At 39.5% G+C, this 19,876-nt stretch overlaps 2 long non-coding RNA genes across 2 annotated transcripts; both read left to right on the top strand.

The window, feature by feature from the left end:
* Positions 1–6,292: 6,292 nt before the first annotated feature.
* Positions 6,293–8,548, top strand: LOC146643713 (uncharacterized). Its single transcript, XR_014909379.1, has 2 exons — positions 6,293–7,183; positions 7,339–8,548. It is a non-coding gene; the product is annotated as an uncharacterized LOC146643713 (long non-coding RNA).
* An 8,223-nt stretch (positions 8,549–16,771) lies between these two features.
* Positions 16,772–19,390, top strand: LOC146643712 (uncharacterized). Its single transcript, XR_014909362.1, has 2 exons — positions 16,772–17,698; positions 17,854–19,390. It is a non-coding gene; the product is annotated as an uncharacterized LOC146643712 (long non-coding RNA).
* Positions 19,391–19,876: the final 486 nt, after the last annotated feature.

The raw sequence follows: 19,876 nt of genomic DNA, 5'->3' as shown, positions 1-19,876 counted from the left end.
CTGCCGACAGGTCTCGCACGCCACAGCTGCTCTATCACGTGAGGCATACTGCTAAGGTTATGAGCTGAGTTACGCTATGGGATATTTAATGGATCGGATTACATTTTTTATTTCTCTCCGATATCCGATCCAGTAATTTAGGTCAGTATCGAACCGATACCGATACGTAATATCGGATCGGTCCATACCTAGTATTACCACGGGAGATTCAACCTGTTCGGACTCTCTCATTGGTAAGTGTGCAGGACTGTACCAGCTGTAGTTGATGGTTTTCCTTCGAGCAATTCTTTAATGTTTCCTTTTCATCAGCAATGAAGTTTTGTTGATGGTTTTCATTTGCTTTAGCAGCTTTGCCAGAAGTTAAATCTTTATTGAAATCCAGTTTTAGGTTTTTATCTGCATTGACTTTTCTCCCCTGAAGGTTCAGTTAGTTTGATGGAGTCCATAAAAGGTTTAAAGGCACTTACTGGGATTTCTAAAATATCCAGATTTTACGAATTATAGACAAAATTTATATACAGTATAATTATGATCATTTACAGTATAATTGATTGCTTTATTTATTATTTATTCATGTATTGAAATATAAGAAGCAGAACAGTGGAGGCAATCAAAACACTCGCTCACAGAGAAAGAAGGATGAGGGCTTTTACTGGATGTGACTGAACTGTTCAAAAAAAGAAATGGATCAAGAACACAAGAAGCATGATGGAGAAATCATGTCTGCTGTGGCTGCTCATAGGAACTCTGTAATGGTCCTCTCTCTCTTGTTTCTCTATATCAAACATCCGGTTTGCGTAGGAGGTAAACAAGACAGCTGTTTCCTCCTTTCTCTGCTTGAACCCCATCAGTCTGTGTCCTGGAAGTTACTGCTTTTCTCTATTGTTTTGTTAAATGTCAAACTTTGAGGTAATCTGGATGTCGTTTCTCTTTAGCTCTGACCTGTCCTCTGTACTGGGTGCAAGCCAGCACCAGCAAGGTGTTCCTAAGTAGGGCTGGGTTTCGTCACTGATTTCTAGAATCGATTCAATTCCAATTCACAAGTTCCCGAATCGATTCAATCTAGGATTCAATTCAATTCGATTTGATTTGAATCAGGAAAATTTTGCCTCAGACAGTCAGAAATATTATAATTCAGACACATTCAGTACATTTCTATATTTTTATATCTATAAATAGAAATCTGACACTTGCAAGACTTCAGCAAAGGTGTATAAGCATCACAGCAGATGCCTTTGTGTCAAAGAGGATAAAACAGAGAAAAACATGAAGGTGATTTTCCTGGCCTGGGATTTTGTAAAAATATTCTGCAGTAGATCAAAAACGAAAGAAAACCATTAATCAACATATGAACATTACCTGATGCTGCTGAAGTGAAGCAGAGCAAAGTTACAAAGGTTTTATTAGAGACACAGCTGAGCGTTTGCAATTTTGCATAATTTTAAAAAGTTTAAATTTGTTGAGAAGCCCATTGAACAGCAGAAATGGGGCTTTTTTTGGAAGTAAGTAAAAGGAAAAAAAACAGTGTCTGACAGAGCTGTAAACAACTTGTGCGTAACAAGCAAGTGAATAATGCAAAAAACAGATTTTTAGACGGGAAACTGTTCTTGGAGTATACACAGAGAGAGAGAGAGAGAGAGAGAGAGAAAGCTGTGCATGAAGTGATTTTTACCGTGGTGGAAGCAAAACAGCGAAACTAAGGGAATTCATGACGATGTTTATGTGAAGTGTAGTTTGGATCTTCTTTTGCTGTTGGTTCAGTCAATATTGTTTGGAGAGAGATCAAACCTGCAGCTTCATAATCACAAGAAGAGCGTAAACACAAAGCGCGGACCCGCCGACGGATCAGAATCAGTGAGTTTTCAGCCATGACCGTGTCATCGGGTGAGAAAGACGACATCTCACTGACCCATCGGCAAACATGCAACCTCCACACAGAAAGACCCCGGCCTGATGTTGGAATTGAACTCAGGACCTTCTTGCTGTGCAGCAACAGTGCTAACCACAGTGCTGCCTTGGTTACAAAACATGTTCACTAAAATTAAAAAGCAATTGTTGAAGAGATAAAATGGTCCTTTCTCGTTTTTATAAATATGATTTTTAACTTACAGTTATTATGCATTTCTTGTATAAAATAAAAAAGATAAAATGTGAGTTACTGCTAATTGTTGTATGTTTATGTAATAACAAATCCCATTCACATTTAAACACTGAATTTAGGCTTGGACATTATATTTAACACTTAGTGTGGAGTTGTCATGTTTTCCCTGACAATTCTCTCTGGACACTCCAGCTTCCTCCTACAGTCCAAAGACACACATGTTACTCCTAAAGTGGCTGCATATCTGTGTACGTGTGCTGACCCTGTAACAGACCTGTGACCTATCCAGGATGTATCCTGCTTTTCACACATCAAAGTTGGGATAGGTTGATAGGTAGCGTTGGCTGAGGAAATCCAAATCATGTGACGTCACCCTGAGATGCTTCTGAGAAACAAACTCACTAATAAGCTGTTGAACTGCATGCCAGTCAAACAGATACGTTTACTGTGTTTGTGTTTCAGAGATGATGAAAGTTTCCGCGTTCCTCTTTACATTTTCCATTAGTACACACCCATCCTGACATTCCTCCTGTCAGTCAGCTCTCTGGGTGGAAGAGAACAAAACACATAAATAAATGTTTAAGACAGGAGCTACTTAAACTGTTAATGTTCCTTTATTTGTTTTGCACACAGGTTTATCATTAAAAATCTTACCAACAATGACATAAACTACTTATCTTTATAATCTTTATAGAGAAATAAATAAAGTTGAAATTCGTATGTATTTCTTATGCCCAGCAGCAAAGCCAGACTGTGACTTTAGGCCTGTCTTCTTACAATTACTTGTGTGTGTGTGTGTGTGTGTGTGTGTTCTGAGTTTTCATCAGAGCCAGAGGTCAGCTACTCTTCACTGAAGTTTTCCACCAGTCCCACCACATTACACAATATGACACACATTAGCTGGTTCAGTGTTTAAATGCTGTAGGCCACAAATGATGCATTTTTCTGATTATTACAGATACAAACACTTTTTATCCCCTCCTTGAATCGCCACCTTATCGTGGTGGAGGGGTTTGTGTGTCCCAGGGATCCCAGGGGCTATGTTGTCTGGGGGCTTTTGCCCCCTGGTAGGGTCTCCCATGGCAAATTGGTCCTGGGTGAGGGACCCGACAAAGGCAAGGCAAGTTTATTTGTATAGCACAATTCAACAACAAGGTGATTCAAAGTGCTTTACAGAGACATTAGAAACAAAAACAAATAAAAAGCATGATTTAAAATTGATTAAAACAAGCAAATAAACTAACTAACTAATTAACAAACAAACAAACAAACAAACAAAACAGTATATAAAATCAAAACAGATAAAATCAGAACAGTAGATAAAATCAGTAGTTAAATGTAAGTTTTGAAATTTAAGCTTAAAAGTGTGGATTTGGTGCTTTATTCAAATGCAGCTGAGAACAGGTGAGTCTTCAACCTGGATTTAAATAAACTGAGTGTTTCAGCTGATCTGAGGCTTTCTGGGAGTTTGTTCCAGATATAAGGAGCATAAAAGCTGAATGCAGCTTCTCCGTGTCTGGTTCTGACTCTGGGAACTGATAAAAGACCGGATCCAGATGACCTGAGGGATCTGGAAGGTTCATACTGGGTCAGGAGGTCATTGATGTATTTTGGTCCTAAACCATTCAGAGCTTTATAGACCAGCATCAGAACTTTAAAGTCTATCCTCTGACGGACAGGCAGCCAGTGTAAAGACCTCAGAGCTGGACTGATGTGGTCCACTTTTTTGGTCTTAGTGAGGACTCGAGCAGCAGAGTTCTGAATGAGCTGTAGTTGTCTGACTGATTTTTTAGGTAGACCTGTAAAGATGCTGTTACAGTAATCAAGCCTACTAAAGATGAATGCATGGACTAGTTTTTCCAGGTCCTGTTGAGACATCAGATCTTTTATCCTTGAAATATTCTTGAGGTGATAGTAAGCTGACTTTGTTATTGTCTTAATGTGTTTTTCTAAGTTTAGGTCTGCATCCATCACTACACCCAAATTTCTCGCCTGGTTTGTGGTTTTTAGATGTATAGATTGAAGTTCTCTGGTGACCTGTAATCGTTTTTCTTTGGCGCCAAAGACTATTACCTCAGTTTTGTTTTTGTTTAGCTGGAGAAAATTGTGGCACAACCAGTCATTGATTTCCTCAATGCATTTACCAAGAGCCTGCACAGGGCCTTGGTCTCCTGGTGACATTGTGATATATATTTGTGTGTCATCTGCATAGCTGTGATAGTTTATTTTGTTGTTGTTTATAATCTGTGCCAGTGGGAGCATGTAAATGTTAAACAGAAGGGGTCCCAAGATAGAACCTTGGGGAACTCCACATGTGATACTTGTCTGCTCAGATGTGAAGTTACCTATTGATACAAAGTATTTCCTGTTTTCTAAGTATGTTTTGAACCAGTTTAGTACAGTTCCTGAAAGACCTGTCCAGTTCTCCAGTCGTTTGAGTAATATGTTGTGGTCAACTGTATCAAATGCTGCACTGAGATCCAGTAAAACTAAGACTGACATTTTTCCACTGTCTGTATTCAGACATATGTCATTAAACACTTTGGTCAGAGCGGTTTCAGTGCTGTGGTTCTGTCTAAAACCTGACTGGAAGGCATCGTAGCAATTATTCTGTTTTAAGTAATTGAGCTGTTGAGAAACTGCTTTTTCAATGATCTTACTTAAAAATGGGAGATTTGAGATCGGCCTGTAGTTGTTCATTTGTGTCTTGTCAAGATTGTCCTTTTTCAGTATAGGTTTGATTACAGCAGTTTTTAGTGATTCTGGAAACACACCTGATAATAAAGAAAAGTTGACGATCTGTAACAGGTCTGACTCTAAAGTCTTTGAGACCTTTTTGAAAAAACTTGTTGGCAGGACATCTAAACAGCAGGAGGAGGAGTTCAGTTGACCTAAGATGTCCTCCAGGTCTTTGCTGTTAATAGGTTGAAACTGTTTCATGGTGTTTAAACAGTTTTTTGGTGGACACAGTACATATCCTGGATCTGCTGTTGATGTACCAATAGCTTGTCTAATTTTTTGGATTTTTTCTGTGAAGAATTTGGCAAAGTCATTTTGTTCTCTTCCACCCAGAGAGCTGACTGACAGGAGGAATGTCAGGATGGGTGTGTACTAATGGAAAATGTAAAGAGGAACGCGGAAACTTTCATCATCTCTGAAACACAAACACAGTAAACGTATCTGTTTGACTGGCATGCAGTTCAACAGCTTATTAGTGAGTTTGTTTCTCAGAAGCATCTCAGGGTGACGTCACATGATTTGGATTTCCTCAGCCAACGCTACCTATCAACCTATCCCAACTTTGATGTGTGAAAAGCAGGATACATCCTGGATAGGTCACAGGTCTGTTACAGGGTCAGCACACGTACACAGATATGCAGCCACTTTAGGAGTAACATGTGTGTCTTTGGACTGTAGGAGGAAGCTGGAGTGTCCAGAGAGAATTGTCAGGGAAAACATGACAACTCCACACTAAGTGTTAAATATAATGTCCAAGCCTAAATTCAGTGTTTAAATGTGAATGGGATTTGTTATTACATAAACATACAACAATTAGCAGTAACTCACATTTTATCTTTTTTATTTTATACAAGAAATGCATAATAACTGTAAGTTAAAAATCATATTTATAAAAACGAGAAAGGACCATTTTATCTCTTCAACAATTGCTTTTTAATTTTAGTGAACATGTTTTGTAACCAAGGCAGCACTGTGGTTAGCACTGTTGCTGCACAGCAAGAAGGTCCTGAGTTCAATTCCAACATCAGGCCGGGGTCTTTCTGTGTGGAGGTTGCATGTTTGCCGATGGGTCAGTGAGATGTCGTCTTTCTCACCCGATGACACGGTCATGGCTGAAAACTCACTGATTCTGATCCGTCGGCGGGTCCGCGCTTTGTGTTTACGCTCTTCTTGTGATTATGAAGCTGCAGGTTTGATCTCTCTCCAAACAATATTGACTGAACCAACAGCAAAAGAAGATCCAAACTACACTTCACATAAACATCGTCATGAATTCCCTTAGTTTCGCTGTTTTGCTTCCACCACGGTAAAAATCACTTCATGCACAGCTTTCTCTCTCTCTCTCTCTCTCTCTCTCTGTGTATACTCCAAGAACAGTTTCCCGTCTAAAAATCTGTTTTTTGCATTATTAAATACTTGTTGCTATTTACAGTGAAACAAAAAAAAAAAAAATCCAAAACATTTCCACTAACCAGGTAATCTAAATGTTTACAGCTCAAAAGCTTTATGTGCATCTCCTGAAGTGGAGTAAAGTTTTAACAATGGCAATAAAAAAAACTGGGGGAAAAGGAACACAAGTTCAGAAAGTGGCTCACCTTTTCACTAATCCCCTTAAATTTGGGTCATAATAAATTTCAGTCAAGTAAATAATTGTTATTCTTATCATGTTTAAAAATTTTGTTCAGTAATATTCATGCACACACAGCACAAAATCCCACACTTTAAGTTTTACTTCCTTATGTCAGTTCGTTTCTGGGTCATGGATTTTATTTTCCTCACCTGTGGGGTTTTATTCAAAGGAGCTTGCAAAGAAAAGCGTCTGGACTTCTTTAAGTTGCTTGAAGACGTTTCACCTCTCATCCGAGAAGCTTCTTCAGTTCTAAGGTCAAATGGTGGAGAGTCCCAGATATAAACCTAGTGGGAGTTTCCCCCCACGGAGGGACAAAAGGACCCCCTGATGATCCTCTAATCGCCTGAGCCAAGGTGTGAAACTGGGTGTGGGTCCCAATAGGGCTTTGGAGCGTGATGTCACGGGGGTGGGCGTGGAAAGGATTTTGGCCCGATCCGCCATTTTGGGGGTCTAGCGCAAGTGAAAAGGGAGCACACACAACAGCCACGGTTCGTATTTGCTGTGTGGTCGGCTGCAATGTTCGATCGCACGACCGGCAAGAGAATAAGGTTGAAAATGGTTTATCTTTTCATTCTTTCCCAACCTGGAAGCAGCTCGTGTATCGATGTTAGCAAACGAAGGCGTCCAGCCTGGATAGCAGCTGTGAGACGAGCTGACGTGCAGTTCTCTTCCATCTCCAAATATCTGTTGGTGCTCCAGACATTTTCATTCCGGTAAGTTCTATATGTTCATATCACTCTTTATAGCCTATTAGTTTCATTTTCGATGCGCTCTGAGCTCATAGCAAATTAGAACAAACATCCTACTGAGTGATTTTGCAGAACTACCTTCTATTTATAGAGTTGCTAATTATTTGCCATTATTGCAGCAAACCAGCCTATGAAATGGATGAAACATCATGACTGGGTTCAAGCGCTACACAAGGGACCTGCTTCAAACAAACCACCATGCCAATCAGATTACTTCTTCCATGTGAGGGTGAAGAGGTGACCCTTCTGGATAAGATGGTGAAGGTTTGCTGCGTTTAGTGAACAGTGTGGTAGTAAAACCAGGGAAAAATGAAACCTGCTCAAGAGAAGGCCGGTACATCTCTGATGCCTATAGATTAAGCAGCAGGTAGGAAAAATTAAGCTACAAAAAGAGATTTAACACTAGGAGTCCCAGGCTTCTACCTTTCTACCTATAAAACCCGCCACCAGCCAAATGGCTGGTAGGCTTTTAGCTAAGCTTTAGCTTCAGCCAAGTGGAAGCTAAATTGGCTAGTCATTCATATGTATATTAGGTAGTTAAAAAGGAATTCAGGAGGGAGGGGAGTGGGGGTGTGTGGATGAGGGGGTGGGGGAGCTGCTAAAAGCTGTGAACTTCCTTTTGTGTTTCATCTTGATGCATTCTCAATCATCCAGGGAAATAAATCTCCAAAAGTCACCAACTTGGAGTGTTTCAGTTTGCCATCTTAGGGAGAAATCAACACACATGGGTGTTTGTCCTTTGTTGCTGAGATTTATTGATAAAAACAGTACAAAAAACCAACCATTTGTATACATATTTACAAATAATAATGAGAAACAAACTTACTAATAAGCTGTTGAACTGCCGGTCAAACAGATATTTCTACTGTGTCAGAGATGATGAATGTTTCCGTGTTCCTCTTTATATTTTCCATCAGTACACACACGTCATGACATTGCTCAGTCAATCAGCTGCACAATATACACAATATAGAGTTTAAATGTAAATTAAAAATATAAAAATGTAAAAAGCATTGGTCAACAGAAAGCTTGTTTGAACAGTAAAGTTTTTAACTGCTTTTTAAAAGATTCCACAGAGTCAACCAAACGTAGTTGTAGAGGTAGACTTTTCCACAGCATTGGTGCCACAGACCCCTTTCGTCTTCAGACGTGTTCTGGGAGAAACAAACAAACTCTTAGTCTGTGAGCGGAGACGGCGAGCAGTAGTGTATTTTGTGAGAAGCTTGGATAAATAATCTGGGGCTTGGCCATTTAGTGCGCTGTACGTTAAAACAATAATTTTAAAACGAATTCTAAAATCTATTGGGAGCCAATGTAAAGAACATAAAATAGGAGTGATGTGAGCTCGCTTGCTAGAGCAAGTTAGTAGTCTGGCTGCTGCGTTTTGTATAGCTTGGAGGCGAGAAAGTGATGATTTATCCAAGCTGGTAAACAGGGAATTATAATAATCTAAACGCGATGACACAAATGCATGGACAATTTTTTCCAGTTCAGCTAAGGAGACCATATGTTGCAGTTTAGAAATATTCCTTAAATGAAAGAAACAGGAACAAGACAGAGATTTTACGTGTATATGACTAGTTAGGAGTGAGAACGTGTTGATGTAGCATGTAGTGGAGGTGGAACTCCTTTCTAAAGCTTTTCTAACATCAGCTACAATCAACAAACAACAACAAAACAAACTGGATGAGCAGGATTCCAGTGAACTTACTGTGATCATGGGTAATGCTGCAAACCTTTATCACATTTTCACAGAAAAGAAACTAAATATATATCCTCCTTTAAAAAAAACACACAATGAAACACAGACATACTTATTTATGATAAGATCCACAGAGAGAGAGCCAAGCACGTACACAACATAGCATTGATGAGAAAAGAGTAAGAATATACAATCACAGGTTTACATAAGTACACAGTTGCGACTGAGGCCCTGATCAAATGTTCAAATAAACTGATCATAAAGTCTGTGTCTCTGTTTTATTTCAGGGAGTGCTGAGGAGGGTCTAACATGAAGTCACAGTCGTGCTCTCTGGACAAGATGTGGCTCATTTTCTCACATTTGTACAGCTTTTGGGATGTCAGAGTGCTGCACTCATCAATGCATTTGACTTCATCAACTTCAACTTCATCTTCAGGTGTGTGTGAGAAACCAACTCACCATAAACTGTTGAACTGCATGCCAGTGAAACAGAGACATTTTTGTTATTTGTGTGTGTCAGAGAAGATGAATGTTTCAGCGCTTCTCTTTACATTTCCCTTAAATACACAACTTTGTGTGTGTTTGTGACACTGACTCAACTGTCATCCCCTTTTCTCCTGTACAGCTAGTGCACATCTATAAAGGAGAATCAGAAAAATAAAACTTTTTTTTCTTAATGTGTCACTTACTCTCTATGGTACAGATCTGGGTCCACTCTGCAGTCATTCGACCCTCCAGTACTAACTAGAGATGGCACGATACCATGTCCGAGACGATACTGATATCATAAATTTGGATACCGATATGAATCCGATATAGTGTTTTTTCAATCAATAAAACAGTTTATTTAAAATCTTGCTGCTTTTTGTATAAAAAAATGGTAAATGGCCTGTATTTGTATAGCGCTTTACTATGGACCACAAAGCGTTTTACACTACATTTTGTCATCCACCCATTCACACACACATTCACACACTGGTGATGGCAGCTACATTGTAGCCACAGCCACCCTGGGGCGCACTGACAAAGGCGAGGCTGCCGGACACTGGTGCCACCGGGCCCTCTGACCACCACCAGTAGGCAACGGGTGAAGTGTCTTGCCCAACGACACAACGACCGAGACTGTTGGAGCCGGGACTCGAACCAGCAACCTGCTCAATCAACGTAATCAACTTTAATTTAATGCATGTATAAAAAATTGAACCGAAATCGATTCCTACAATAATTAAATAGATTCAAAATCTTTCTACAACAGAACTGCAGACTGCACAGATGGCACCTTCCCAAAGGAAAAAGTACTACAGCTTACTAGGGTATATTAGACTTAATAGTTACTATATACAGTAATGGATTTCTATACATTTTACATCAGATTAAAACTTTGGTTGTAAGATTCAGATAACTATTTATTAAAAGCTAGACATTTTAAATGAAAATAAGAAAGAAAGATATTTCTTTGTGCCCCCCTTTCCCTGTTGATGCCCCACCTGCCCCCCTGGCAAAACTTTGCTAGACAAACTTGCTTTAGTTCTTGGGATAACTTTCTGGGAGATGAAATATTGGTTTGGTAGCGAGGCTCCAAATGCTCAACCCGACTGCCGACAGGTCTCGCACGCCACAGCTGCTCTATCACGTGAGGCATACTGCTAAGGTTATGAGCTGAGTTACGCTATGGGATATTTAATGGATCGGATTACATTTTTTATTTCTCTCCGATATCCGATCCAGTAATTTAGGTCAGTATCGAACCGATACCGATACGTAATATCGGATCGGCCCATACCTAGTATTACCACGGGAGATTCAACCTGTTCGGACTCTCTCATTGGTAAGTGTGCAGGACTGTACCAGCTGTAGTTGATGGTTTTCCTTCGAGCAATTCTTTAATGTTTCCTTTTCATCAGCAATGAAGTTTTGTTGATGGTTTTCATTTGCTTTAGCAGCTTTGCCAGAAGTTAAATCTTTATTGAAATCCAGTTTTAGGTTTTTATCTGCATTGACTTTTCTCCCCTGAAGGTTCAGTTAGTTTGATGGAGTCCATAAAAGGTTTAAAGGCACTTACTGGGATTTCTAAAATATCCAGATTTTACGAATTATAGACAAAATTTATATACAGTATAATTATGATCATTTACAGTATAATTGATTGCTTTATTTATTATTTATTCATGTATTGAAATATAAGAAGCAGAACAGTGGAGGCAATCAAAACACTCGCTCACAGAGAAAGAAGGATGAGGGCTTTTACTGGATGTGACTGAACTGTTCAAAAAAAGAAATGGATCAAGAACACAAGAAGCATGATGGAGAAATCATGTCTGCTGTGGCTGCTCATAGGAACTCTGTAATGGTCCTCTCTCTCTTGTTTCTCTATATCAAACATCCGGTTTGCGTAGGAGGTAAACAAGACAGCTGTTTCCTCCTTTCTCTGCTTGAACCCCATCAGTCTGTGTCCTGGAAGTTACTGCTTTTCTCTATTGTTTTGTTAAATGTCAAACTTTGAGGTAATCTGGATGTCGTTTCTCTTTAGCTCTGACCTGTCCTCTGTACTGGGTGCAAGCCAGCACCAGCAAGGTGTTCTTAAGTAGGGCTGGGTTTCGTCACTGATTTCTAGAATCGATTCAATTCCAATTCACAAGTTCCCGAATCGATTCAATCTAGGATTCAATTCAATTCGATTTGATTTGAATCAGGAAAATTTTGCCTCAGACAGTCAGAAATATTATAATTCAGACACATTCAGTACATTTCTATATTTTTATATCTATAAATAGAAATCTGACACTTGCAAGACTTCAGCAAAGGTGTATAAGCATCACAGCAGATGCCTTTGTGTCAAAGAGGATAAAACAGAGAAAAACATGAAGGTGATTTTCCTGGCCTGGGATTTTGTAAAAATATTCTGCAGTAGATCAAAAACGAAAGAAAACCATTAATCAACATATGAACATTACCTGATGCTGCTGAAGTGAAGCAGAGCAAAGTTACAAAGGTTTTATTAGAGACACAGCTGAGCGTTTGCAATTTTGCATAATTTTAAAAAGTTTAAATTTGTTGAGAAGCCCATTGAACAGCAGAAATGGGGCTTTTTTTGGAAGTAAGTAAAAGGAAAAAAAACAGTGTCTGACAGAGCTGTAAACAACTTGTGCGTAACAAGCAAGTGAATAATGCAAAAAACAGATTTTTAGACGGGAAACTGTTCTTGGAGTATACACAGAGAGAGAGAGAGAGAGAGAGAGAGAAAGCTGTGCATGAAGTGATTTTTACCGTGGTGGAAGCAAAACAGCGAAACTAAGGGAATTCATGACGATGTTTATGTGAAGTGTAGTTTGGATCTTCTTTTGCTGTTGGTTCAGTCAATATTGTTTGGAGAGAGATCAAACCTGCAGCTTCATAATCACAAGAAGAGCGTAAACACAAAGCGCGGACCCGCCGACGGATCAGAATCAGTGAGTTTTCAGCCATGACCGTGTCATCGGGTGAGAAAGACGACATCTCACTGACCCATCGGCAAACATGCAACCTCCACACAGAAAGACCCCGGCCTGATGTTGGAATTGAACTCAGGACCTTCTTGCTGTGCAGCAACAGTGCTAACCACAGTGCTGCCTTGGTTACAAAACATGTTCACTAAAATTAAAAAGCAATTGTTGAAGAGATAAAATGGTCCTTTCTCGTTTTTATAAATATGATTTTTAACTTACAGTTATTATGCATTTCTTGTATAAAATAAAAAAGATAAAATGTGAGTTACTGCTAATTGTTGTATGTTTATGTAATAACAAATCCCATTCACATTTAAACACTGAATTTAGGCTTGGACATTATATTTAACACTTAGTGTGGAGTTGTCATGTTTTCCCTGACAATTCTCTCTGGACACTCCAGCTTCCTCCTACAGTCCAAAGACACACATGTTACTCCTAAAGTGGCTGCATATCTGTGTACGTGTGCTGACCCTGTAACAGACCTGTGACCTATCCAGGATGTATCCTGCTTTTCACACATCAAAGTTGGGATAGGTTGATAGGTAGCGTTGGCTGAGGAAATCCAAATCATGTGACGTCACCCTGAGATGCTTCTGAGAAACAAACTCACTAATAAGCTGTTGAACTGCATGCCAGTCAAACAGATACGTTTACTGTGTTTGTGTTTCAGAGATGATGAAAGTTTCCGCGTTCCTCTTTACATTTTCCATTAGTACACACCCATCCTGACATTCCTCCTGTCAGTCAGCTCTCTGGGTGGAAGAGAACAAAACACATAAATAAATGTTTAAGACAGGAGCTACTTAAACTGTTAATGTTCCTTTATTTGTTTTGCACACAGGTTTATCATTAAAAATCTTACCAACAATGACATAAACTACTTATCTTTATAATCTTTATAGAGAAATAAATAAAGTTGAAATTCGTATGTATTTCTTATGCCCAGCAGCAAAGCCAGACTGTGACTTTAGGCCTGTCTTCTTACAATTACTTGTGTGTGTGTGTGTGTGTTCTGAGTTTTCATCAGAGCCAGAGGTCAGCTACTCTTCACTGAAGTTTTCCACCAGTCCCACCACATTACACAATATGACACACATTAGCTGGTTCAGTGTTTAAATGCTGTAGGCCACAAATGATGCATTTTTCTGATTATTACAGATACAAACACTTTTTATCCCCTCCTTGAATCGCCACCTTATCGTGGTGGAGGGGTTTGTGTGTCCCAGGGATCCCAGGGGCTATGTTGTCTGGGGGCTTTTGCCCCCTGGTAGGGTCTCCCATGGCAAATTGGTCCTGGGTGAGGGACCCGACAAAGGCAAGGCAAGTTTATTTGTATAGCACAATTCAACAACAAGGTGATTCAAAGTGCTTTACAGAGACATTAGAAACAAAAACAAATAAAAAGCATGATTTAAAATTGATTAAAACAAGCAAATAAACTAACTAACTAATTAACAAACAAACAAACAAACAAACAAACAAACAAAACAGTATATAAAATCAAAACAGATAAAATCAGAACAGTAGATAAAATCAGTAGTTAAATGTAAGTTTTGAAATTTAAGCTTAAAAGTGTGGATTTGGTGCTTTATTCAAATGCAGCTGAGAACAGGTGAGTCTTCAACCTGGATTTAAATAAACTGAGTGTTTCAGCTGATCTGAGGCTTTCTGGGAGTTTGTTCCAGATATAAGGAGCATAAAAGCTGAATGCAGCTTCTCCGTGTCTGGTTCTGACTCTGGGAACTGATAAAAGACCGGATCCAGATGACCTGAGGGATCTGGAAGGTTCATACTGGGTCAGGAGGTCATTGATGTATTTTGGTCCTAAACCATTCAGAGCTTTATAGACCAGCATCAGAACTTTAAAGTCTATCCTCTGACGGACAGGCAGCCAGTGTAAAGACCTCAGAGCTGGACTGATGTGGTCCACTTTTTTGGTCTTAGTGAGGACTCGAGCAGCAGAGTTCTGAATGAGCTGTAGTTGTCTGACTGATTTTTTAGGTAGACCTGTAAAGATGCTGTTACAGTAATCAAGCCTACTAAAGATGAATGCATGGACTAGTTTTTCCAGGTCCTGTTGAGACATCAGATCTTTTATCCTTGAAATATTCTTGAGGTGATAGTAAGCTGACTTTGTTATTGTCTTAATGTGTTTTTCTAAGTTTAGGTCTGCATCCATCACTACACCCAAATTTCTCGCCTGGTTTGTGGTTTTTAGATGTATAGATTGAAGTTCTCTGGTGACCTGTAATCGTTTTTCTTTGGCGCCAAAGACTATTACCTCAGTTTTGTTTTTGTTTAGCTGGAGAAAATTGTGGCACAACCAGTCATTGATTTCCTCAATGCATTTACCAAGAGCCTGCACAGGGCCTTGGTCTCCTGGTGACATTGTGATATATATTTGTGTGTCATCTGCATAGCTGTGATAGTTTATTTTGTTGTTGTTTATAATCTGTGCCAGTGGGAGCATGTAAATGTTAAACAGAAGGGGTCCCAAGATAGAACCTTGGGGAACTCCACATGTGATACTTGTCTGCTCAGATGTGAAGTTACCTATTGATACAAAGTATTTCCTGTTTTCTAAGTATGTTTTGAACCAGTTTAGTACAGTTCCTGAAAGACCTGTCCAGTTCTCCAGTCGTTTGAGTAATATGTTGTGGTCAACTGTATCAAATGCTGCACTGAGATCCAGTAAAACTAAGACTGACATTTTTCCACTGTCTGTATTCAGACATATGTCATTAAACACTTTGGTCAGAGCGGTTTCAGTGCTGTGGTTCTGTCTAAAACCTGACTGGAAGGCATCGTAGCAATTATTCTGTTTTAAGTAATTGAGCTGTTGAGAAACTGCTTTTTCAATGATCTTACTTAAAAATGGGAGATTTGAGATCGGCCTGTAGTTGTTCATTTGTGTCTTGTCAAGATTGTCCTTTTTCAGTATAGGTTTGATTACAGCAGTTTTTAGTGATTCTGGAAACACACCTGATAATAAAGAAAAGTTGACGATCTGTAACAGGTCTGACTCTAAAGTCTTTGAGACCTTTTTGAAAAAACTTGTTGGCAGGACATCTAAACAGCAGGAGGAGGAGTTCAGTTGACCTAAGATGTCCTCCAGGTCTTTGCTGTTAATAGGTTGAAACTGTTTCATGGTGTTTAAACAGTTTTTTGGTGGACACAGTACATATCCTGGATCTGCTGTTGATGTACCAATAGCTTGTCTAATTTTTTGGATTTTTTCTGTGAAGAATTTGGCAAAGTCATTTTGTTCTCTTCCACCCAGAGAGCTGACTGACAGGAGGAATGTCAGGATGGGTGTGTACTAATGGAAAATGTAAAGAGGAACGCGGAAACTTTCATCATCTCTGAAACACAAACACAGTAAACGTATCTGTTTGACTGGCATGCAGTTCAACAGCTTATTAGTGAGTTTGTTTCTCAGAAGCATCTCAGGGTGACGTCACATGATTTGGATTTCCTCAGCCAACGCTACCTATCAACCTATCCCAACTTTGATGTGTGAAAAGCAGGATACATCCTGGATAGGTCACAGGTCTGTTACAGGGTCAGCACACGTACACAGATATGCAGCCACTTTAGGAGTAACATGTGTGTCTTTGGACTGTAGGAGGAAGCTGGAGTGTCCAGAGAGAATTGTCAGGGAAAACATGACAACTCCACACTAAGTGTTAAATATAATGTCCAAGCCTAAATTCAGTGTTTAAATGTGAATGGGATTTGTTATTACATAAACATACAACAATTAGCAGTAACTCACATTTTATCTTTTTTATTTTATACAAGAAATGCATAATAACTGTAAGTTAAAAATCATATTTATAAAAACGAGAAAGGACCATTTTATCTCTTCAACAATTGCTTTTTAATTTTAGTGAACATGTTTTGTAACCAAGGCAGCACTGTGGTTAGCACTGTTGCTGCACAGCAAGAAGGTCCTGAGTTCAATTCCAACATCAGGCCGGGGTCTTTCTGTGTGGAGGTTGCATGTTTGCCGATGGGTCAGTGAGATGTCGTCTTTCTCACCCGATGACACGGTCATGGCTGAAAACTCACTGATTCTGATCCGTCGGCGGGTCTGCGCTTTGTGTTTACGCTCTTCTTGTGATTATGAAGCTGCAGGTTTGATCTCTCTCCAAACAATATTGACTGAACCAACAGCAAAAGAAGATCCAAACTACACTTCACATAAACATCGTCATGAATTCCCTTAGTTTCGCTGTTTTGCTTCCACCACGGTAAAAATCACTTCATGCACAACTTTCTCTCTCTCTCTCTCTCTCTCTCTCTGTGTATACTCCAAGAACAGTTTCCCGTCTAAAAATCTGTTTTTTGCATTATTAAATACTTGTTGCTATTTACAGTGAAACAAAAAAAAAAAAATCCAAAACATTTCCACTAACCAGGTAATCTAAATGTTTACAGCTCAAAAGCTTTATGTGCATCTCCTGAAGTGGAGTAAAGTTTTAACAATGGCAATAAAAAAAACTGGGGGAAAAGGAACACAAGTTCAGAAAGTGGCTCACCTTTTCACTAATCCCCTTAAATTTGGGTCATAATAAATTTCAGTCAAGTAAATAATTGTTATTCTTATCATGTTTAAAAATTTTGTTCAGTAATATTCATGCACACACAGCACAAAATCCCACACTTTAAGTTTTACTTCCTTATGTCAGTTCGTTTCTGGGTCATGGATTTTATTTTCCTCACCTGTGGGGTTTTATTCAAAGGAGCTTGCAAAGAAAAGCGTCTGGACTTCTTTAAGTTGCTTGAAGACGTTTCACCTCTCATCCGAGAAGCTTCTTCAGTTCTAAGGTCAAATGGTGGAGAGTCCCAGATATAAACCTAGTGGGAGTTTCCCCCCACGGAGGGACAAAAGGACCCCCTGATGATCCTCTAATCGCCTGAGCCAAGGTGTGAAACTGGGTGTGGGTCCCAATAGGGCTTTGGAGCGTGATGTCACGGGGGTGGGCGTGGAAAGGATTTTGGCCCGATCCGCCATTTTGGGGGTCTAGCGCAAGTGAAAAGGGAGCACACACAACAGCCACGGTTCGTATTTGCTGTGTGGTCGGCTGCAATGTTCGATCGCACGACCGGCAAGAGAATAAGGTTGAAAATGGTTTATCTTTTCATTCTTTCCCAACCTGGAAGCAGCTCGTGTATCGATGTTAGCAAACGAAGGCGTCCAGCCTGGATAGCAGCTGTGAGACGAGCTGACGTGCAGTTCTCTTCCATCTCCAAATATCTGTTGGTGCTCCAGACATTTTCATTCCGGTAAGTTCTATATGTTCATATCACTCTTTATAGCCTATTAGTTTCATTTTCGATGCGCTCTGAGCTCATAGCAAATTAGAACAAACATCCTACTGAGTGATTTTGCAGAACTACCTTCTATTTATAGAGTTGCTAATTATTTGCCATTATTGCAGCAAACCAGCCTATGAAATGGATGAAACATCATGACTGGGTTCCAGCGCTACACAAGGGACCTGCTTCAAACAAACCACCATGCCAATCAGATTACTTCTTCCATGTGAGGGTGAAGAGGTGACCCTTCTGGATAAGATGGTGAAGGTTTGCTGCGTTTAGTGAACAGTGTGGTAGTAAAACCAGGGAAAAATGAAACCTGCTCAAGAGAAGGCCGGTACATCTCTGATGCCTATAGATTAAGCAGCAGGTAGGAAAAATTAAGCTACAAAAAGAGATTTAACACTAGGAGTCCCAGGCTTCTACCTTTCTACCTATAAAACCCGCCACCAGCCAAATGGCTGGTAGGCTTTTAGCTAAGCTTTAGCTTCAGCCAAGTGGAAGCTAAATTGGCTAGTCATTCATATGTATATTAGGTAGTTAAAAAGGAATTCAGGAGGGAGGGGAGTGGGGGTGTGTGGATGAGGGGGTGGGGGAGCTGCTAAAAGCTGTGAACTTCCTTTTGTGTTTCATCTTGATGCATTCTCAATCATCCAGGGAAATAAATCTCCAAAAGTCACCAACTTGGAGTGTTTCAGTTTGCCATCTTAGGGAGAAATCAACACACATGGGTGTTTGTCCTTTGTTGCTGAGATTTATTGATAAAAACAGTACAAAAAACCAACCATTTGTATACATATTTACAAATAATAATGAGAAACAAACTTACTAATAAGCTGTTGAACTGCCGGTCAAACAGATATTTCTACTGTGTCAGAGATGATGAATGTTTCCGTGTTCCTCTTTATATTTTCCATCAGTACACACACGTCATGACATTGCTCAGTCAATCAGCTGCACAATATACACAATATAGAGTTTAAATGTAAATTAAAAATATAAAAATGTAAAAAGCATTGGTCAACAGAAAGCTTGTTTGAACAGTAAAGTTTTTAACTGCTTTTTAAAAGATTCCACAGAGTCAACCAAACGTAGTTGTAGAGGTAGACTTTTCCACAGCATTGGTGCCACAGACCCCTTTCGTCTTCAGACGTGTTCTGGGAGAAACAAACAAACTCTTAGTCTGTGAGCGGAGACGGCGAGCAGTAGTGTATTTTGTGAGAAGCTTGGATAAATAATCTGGGGCTTGGCCATTTAGTGCGCTGTACGTTAAAACAATAATTTTAAAACGAATTCTAAAATCTATTGGGAGCCAATGTAAAGAACATAAAATAGGAGTGATGTGAGCTCGCTTGCTAGAGCAAGTTAGTAGTCTGGCTGCCGCGTTTTGTATAGCTTGGAGGCGAGAAAGTGATGATTTATCCAAGCTGGTAAACAGGGAATTATAATAATCTAAACGCGATGACACAAATGCATGGACAATTTTTTCCAGTTCAGCTAAGGAGACCATATGTTGCAGTTTAGAAATATTCCTTAAATGAAAGAAACAGGAACAAGACAGAGATTTTACGTGTATATGACTAGTTAGGAGTGAGAACGTGTTGATGTAGCATGTAGTGGAGGTGGAACTCCTTTCTAAAGCTTTTCTAACATCAGCTACAATCAACAAACAACAACAAAACAAACTGGATGAGCAGGATTCCAGTGAACTTACTGTGATCATGGGTAATGCTGCAAACCTTTATCACATTTTCACAGAAAAGAAACTAAATATATATCCTCCTTTAAAAAAAACACACAATGAAACACAGACATACTTATTTATGATAAGATCCACAGAGAGAGAGCCAAGCACGTACACAACATAGCATTGATGAGAAAAGAGTAAGAATATACAATCACAGGTTTACATAAGTACACAGTTGCGACTGAGGCCCTGATCAAATGTTCAAATAAACTGATCATAAAGTCTGTGTCTCTGTTTTATTTCAGGGAGTGCTGAGGAGGGTCTAACATGAAGTCACAGTCGTGCTCTCTGGACAAGATGTGGCTCATTTTCTCACATTTGTACAGCTTTTGGGATGTCAGAGTGCTGCACTCATCAATGCATTTGACTTCATCAACTTCAACTTCATCTTCAGGTGT

Source organism: Rhamphochromis longiceps, linkage group LG22 (assembly GCF_057381845.1).
Source record: "Rhamphochromis longiceps isolate RC_006_pf linkage group LG22, R_longiceps_female_GT1.1, whole genome shotgun sequence".
Lineage (NCBI taxonomy): Eukaryota > Metazoa > Chordata > Actinopteri > Cichliformes > Cichlidae > Rhamphochromis > Rhamphochromis longiceps.
This window is presented reverse-complemented; position numbering and strand designations above follow the sequence as displayed.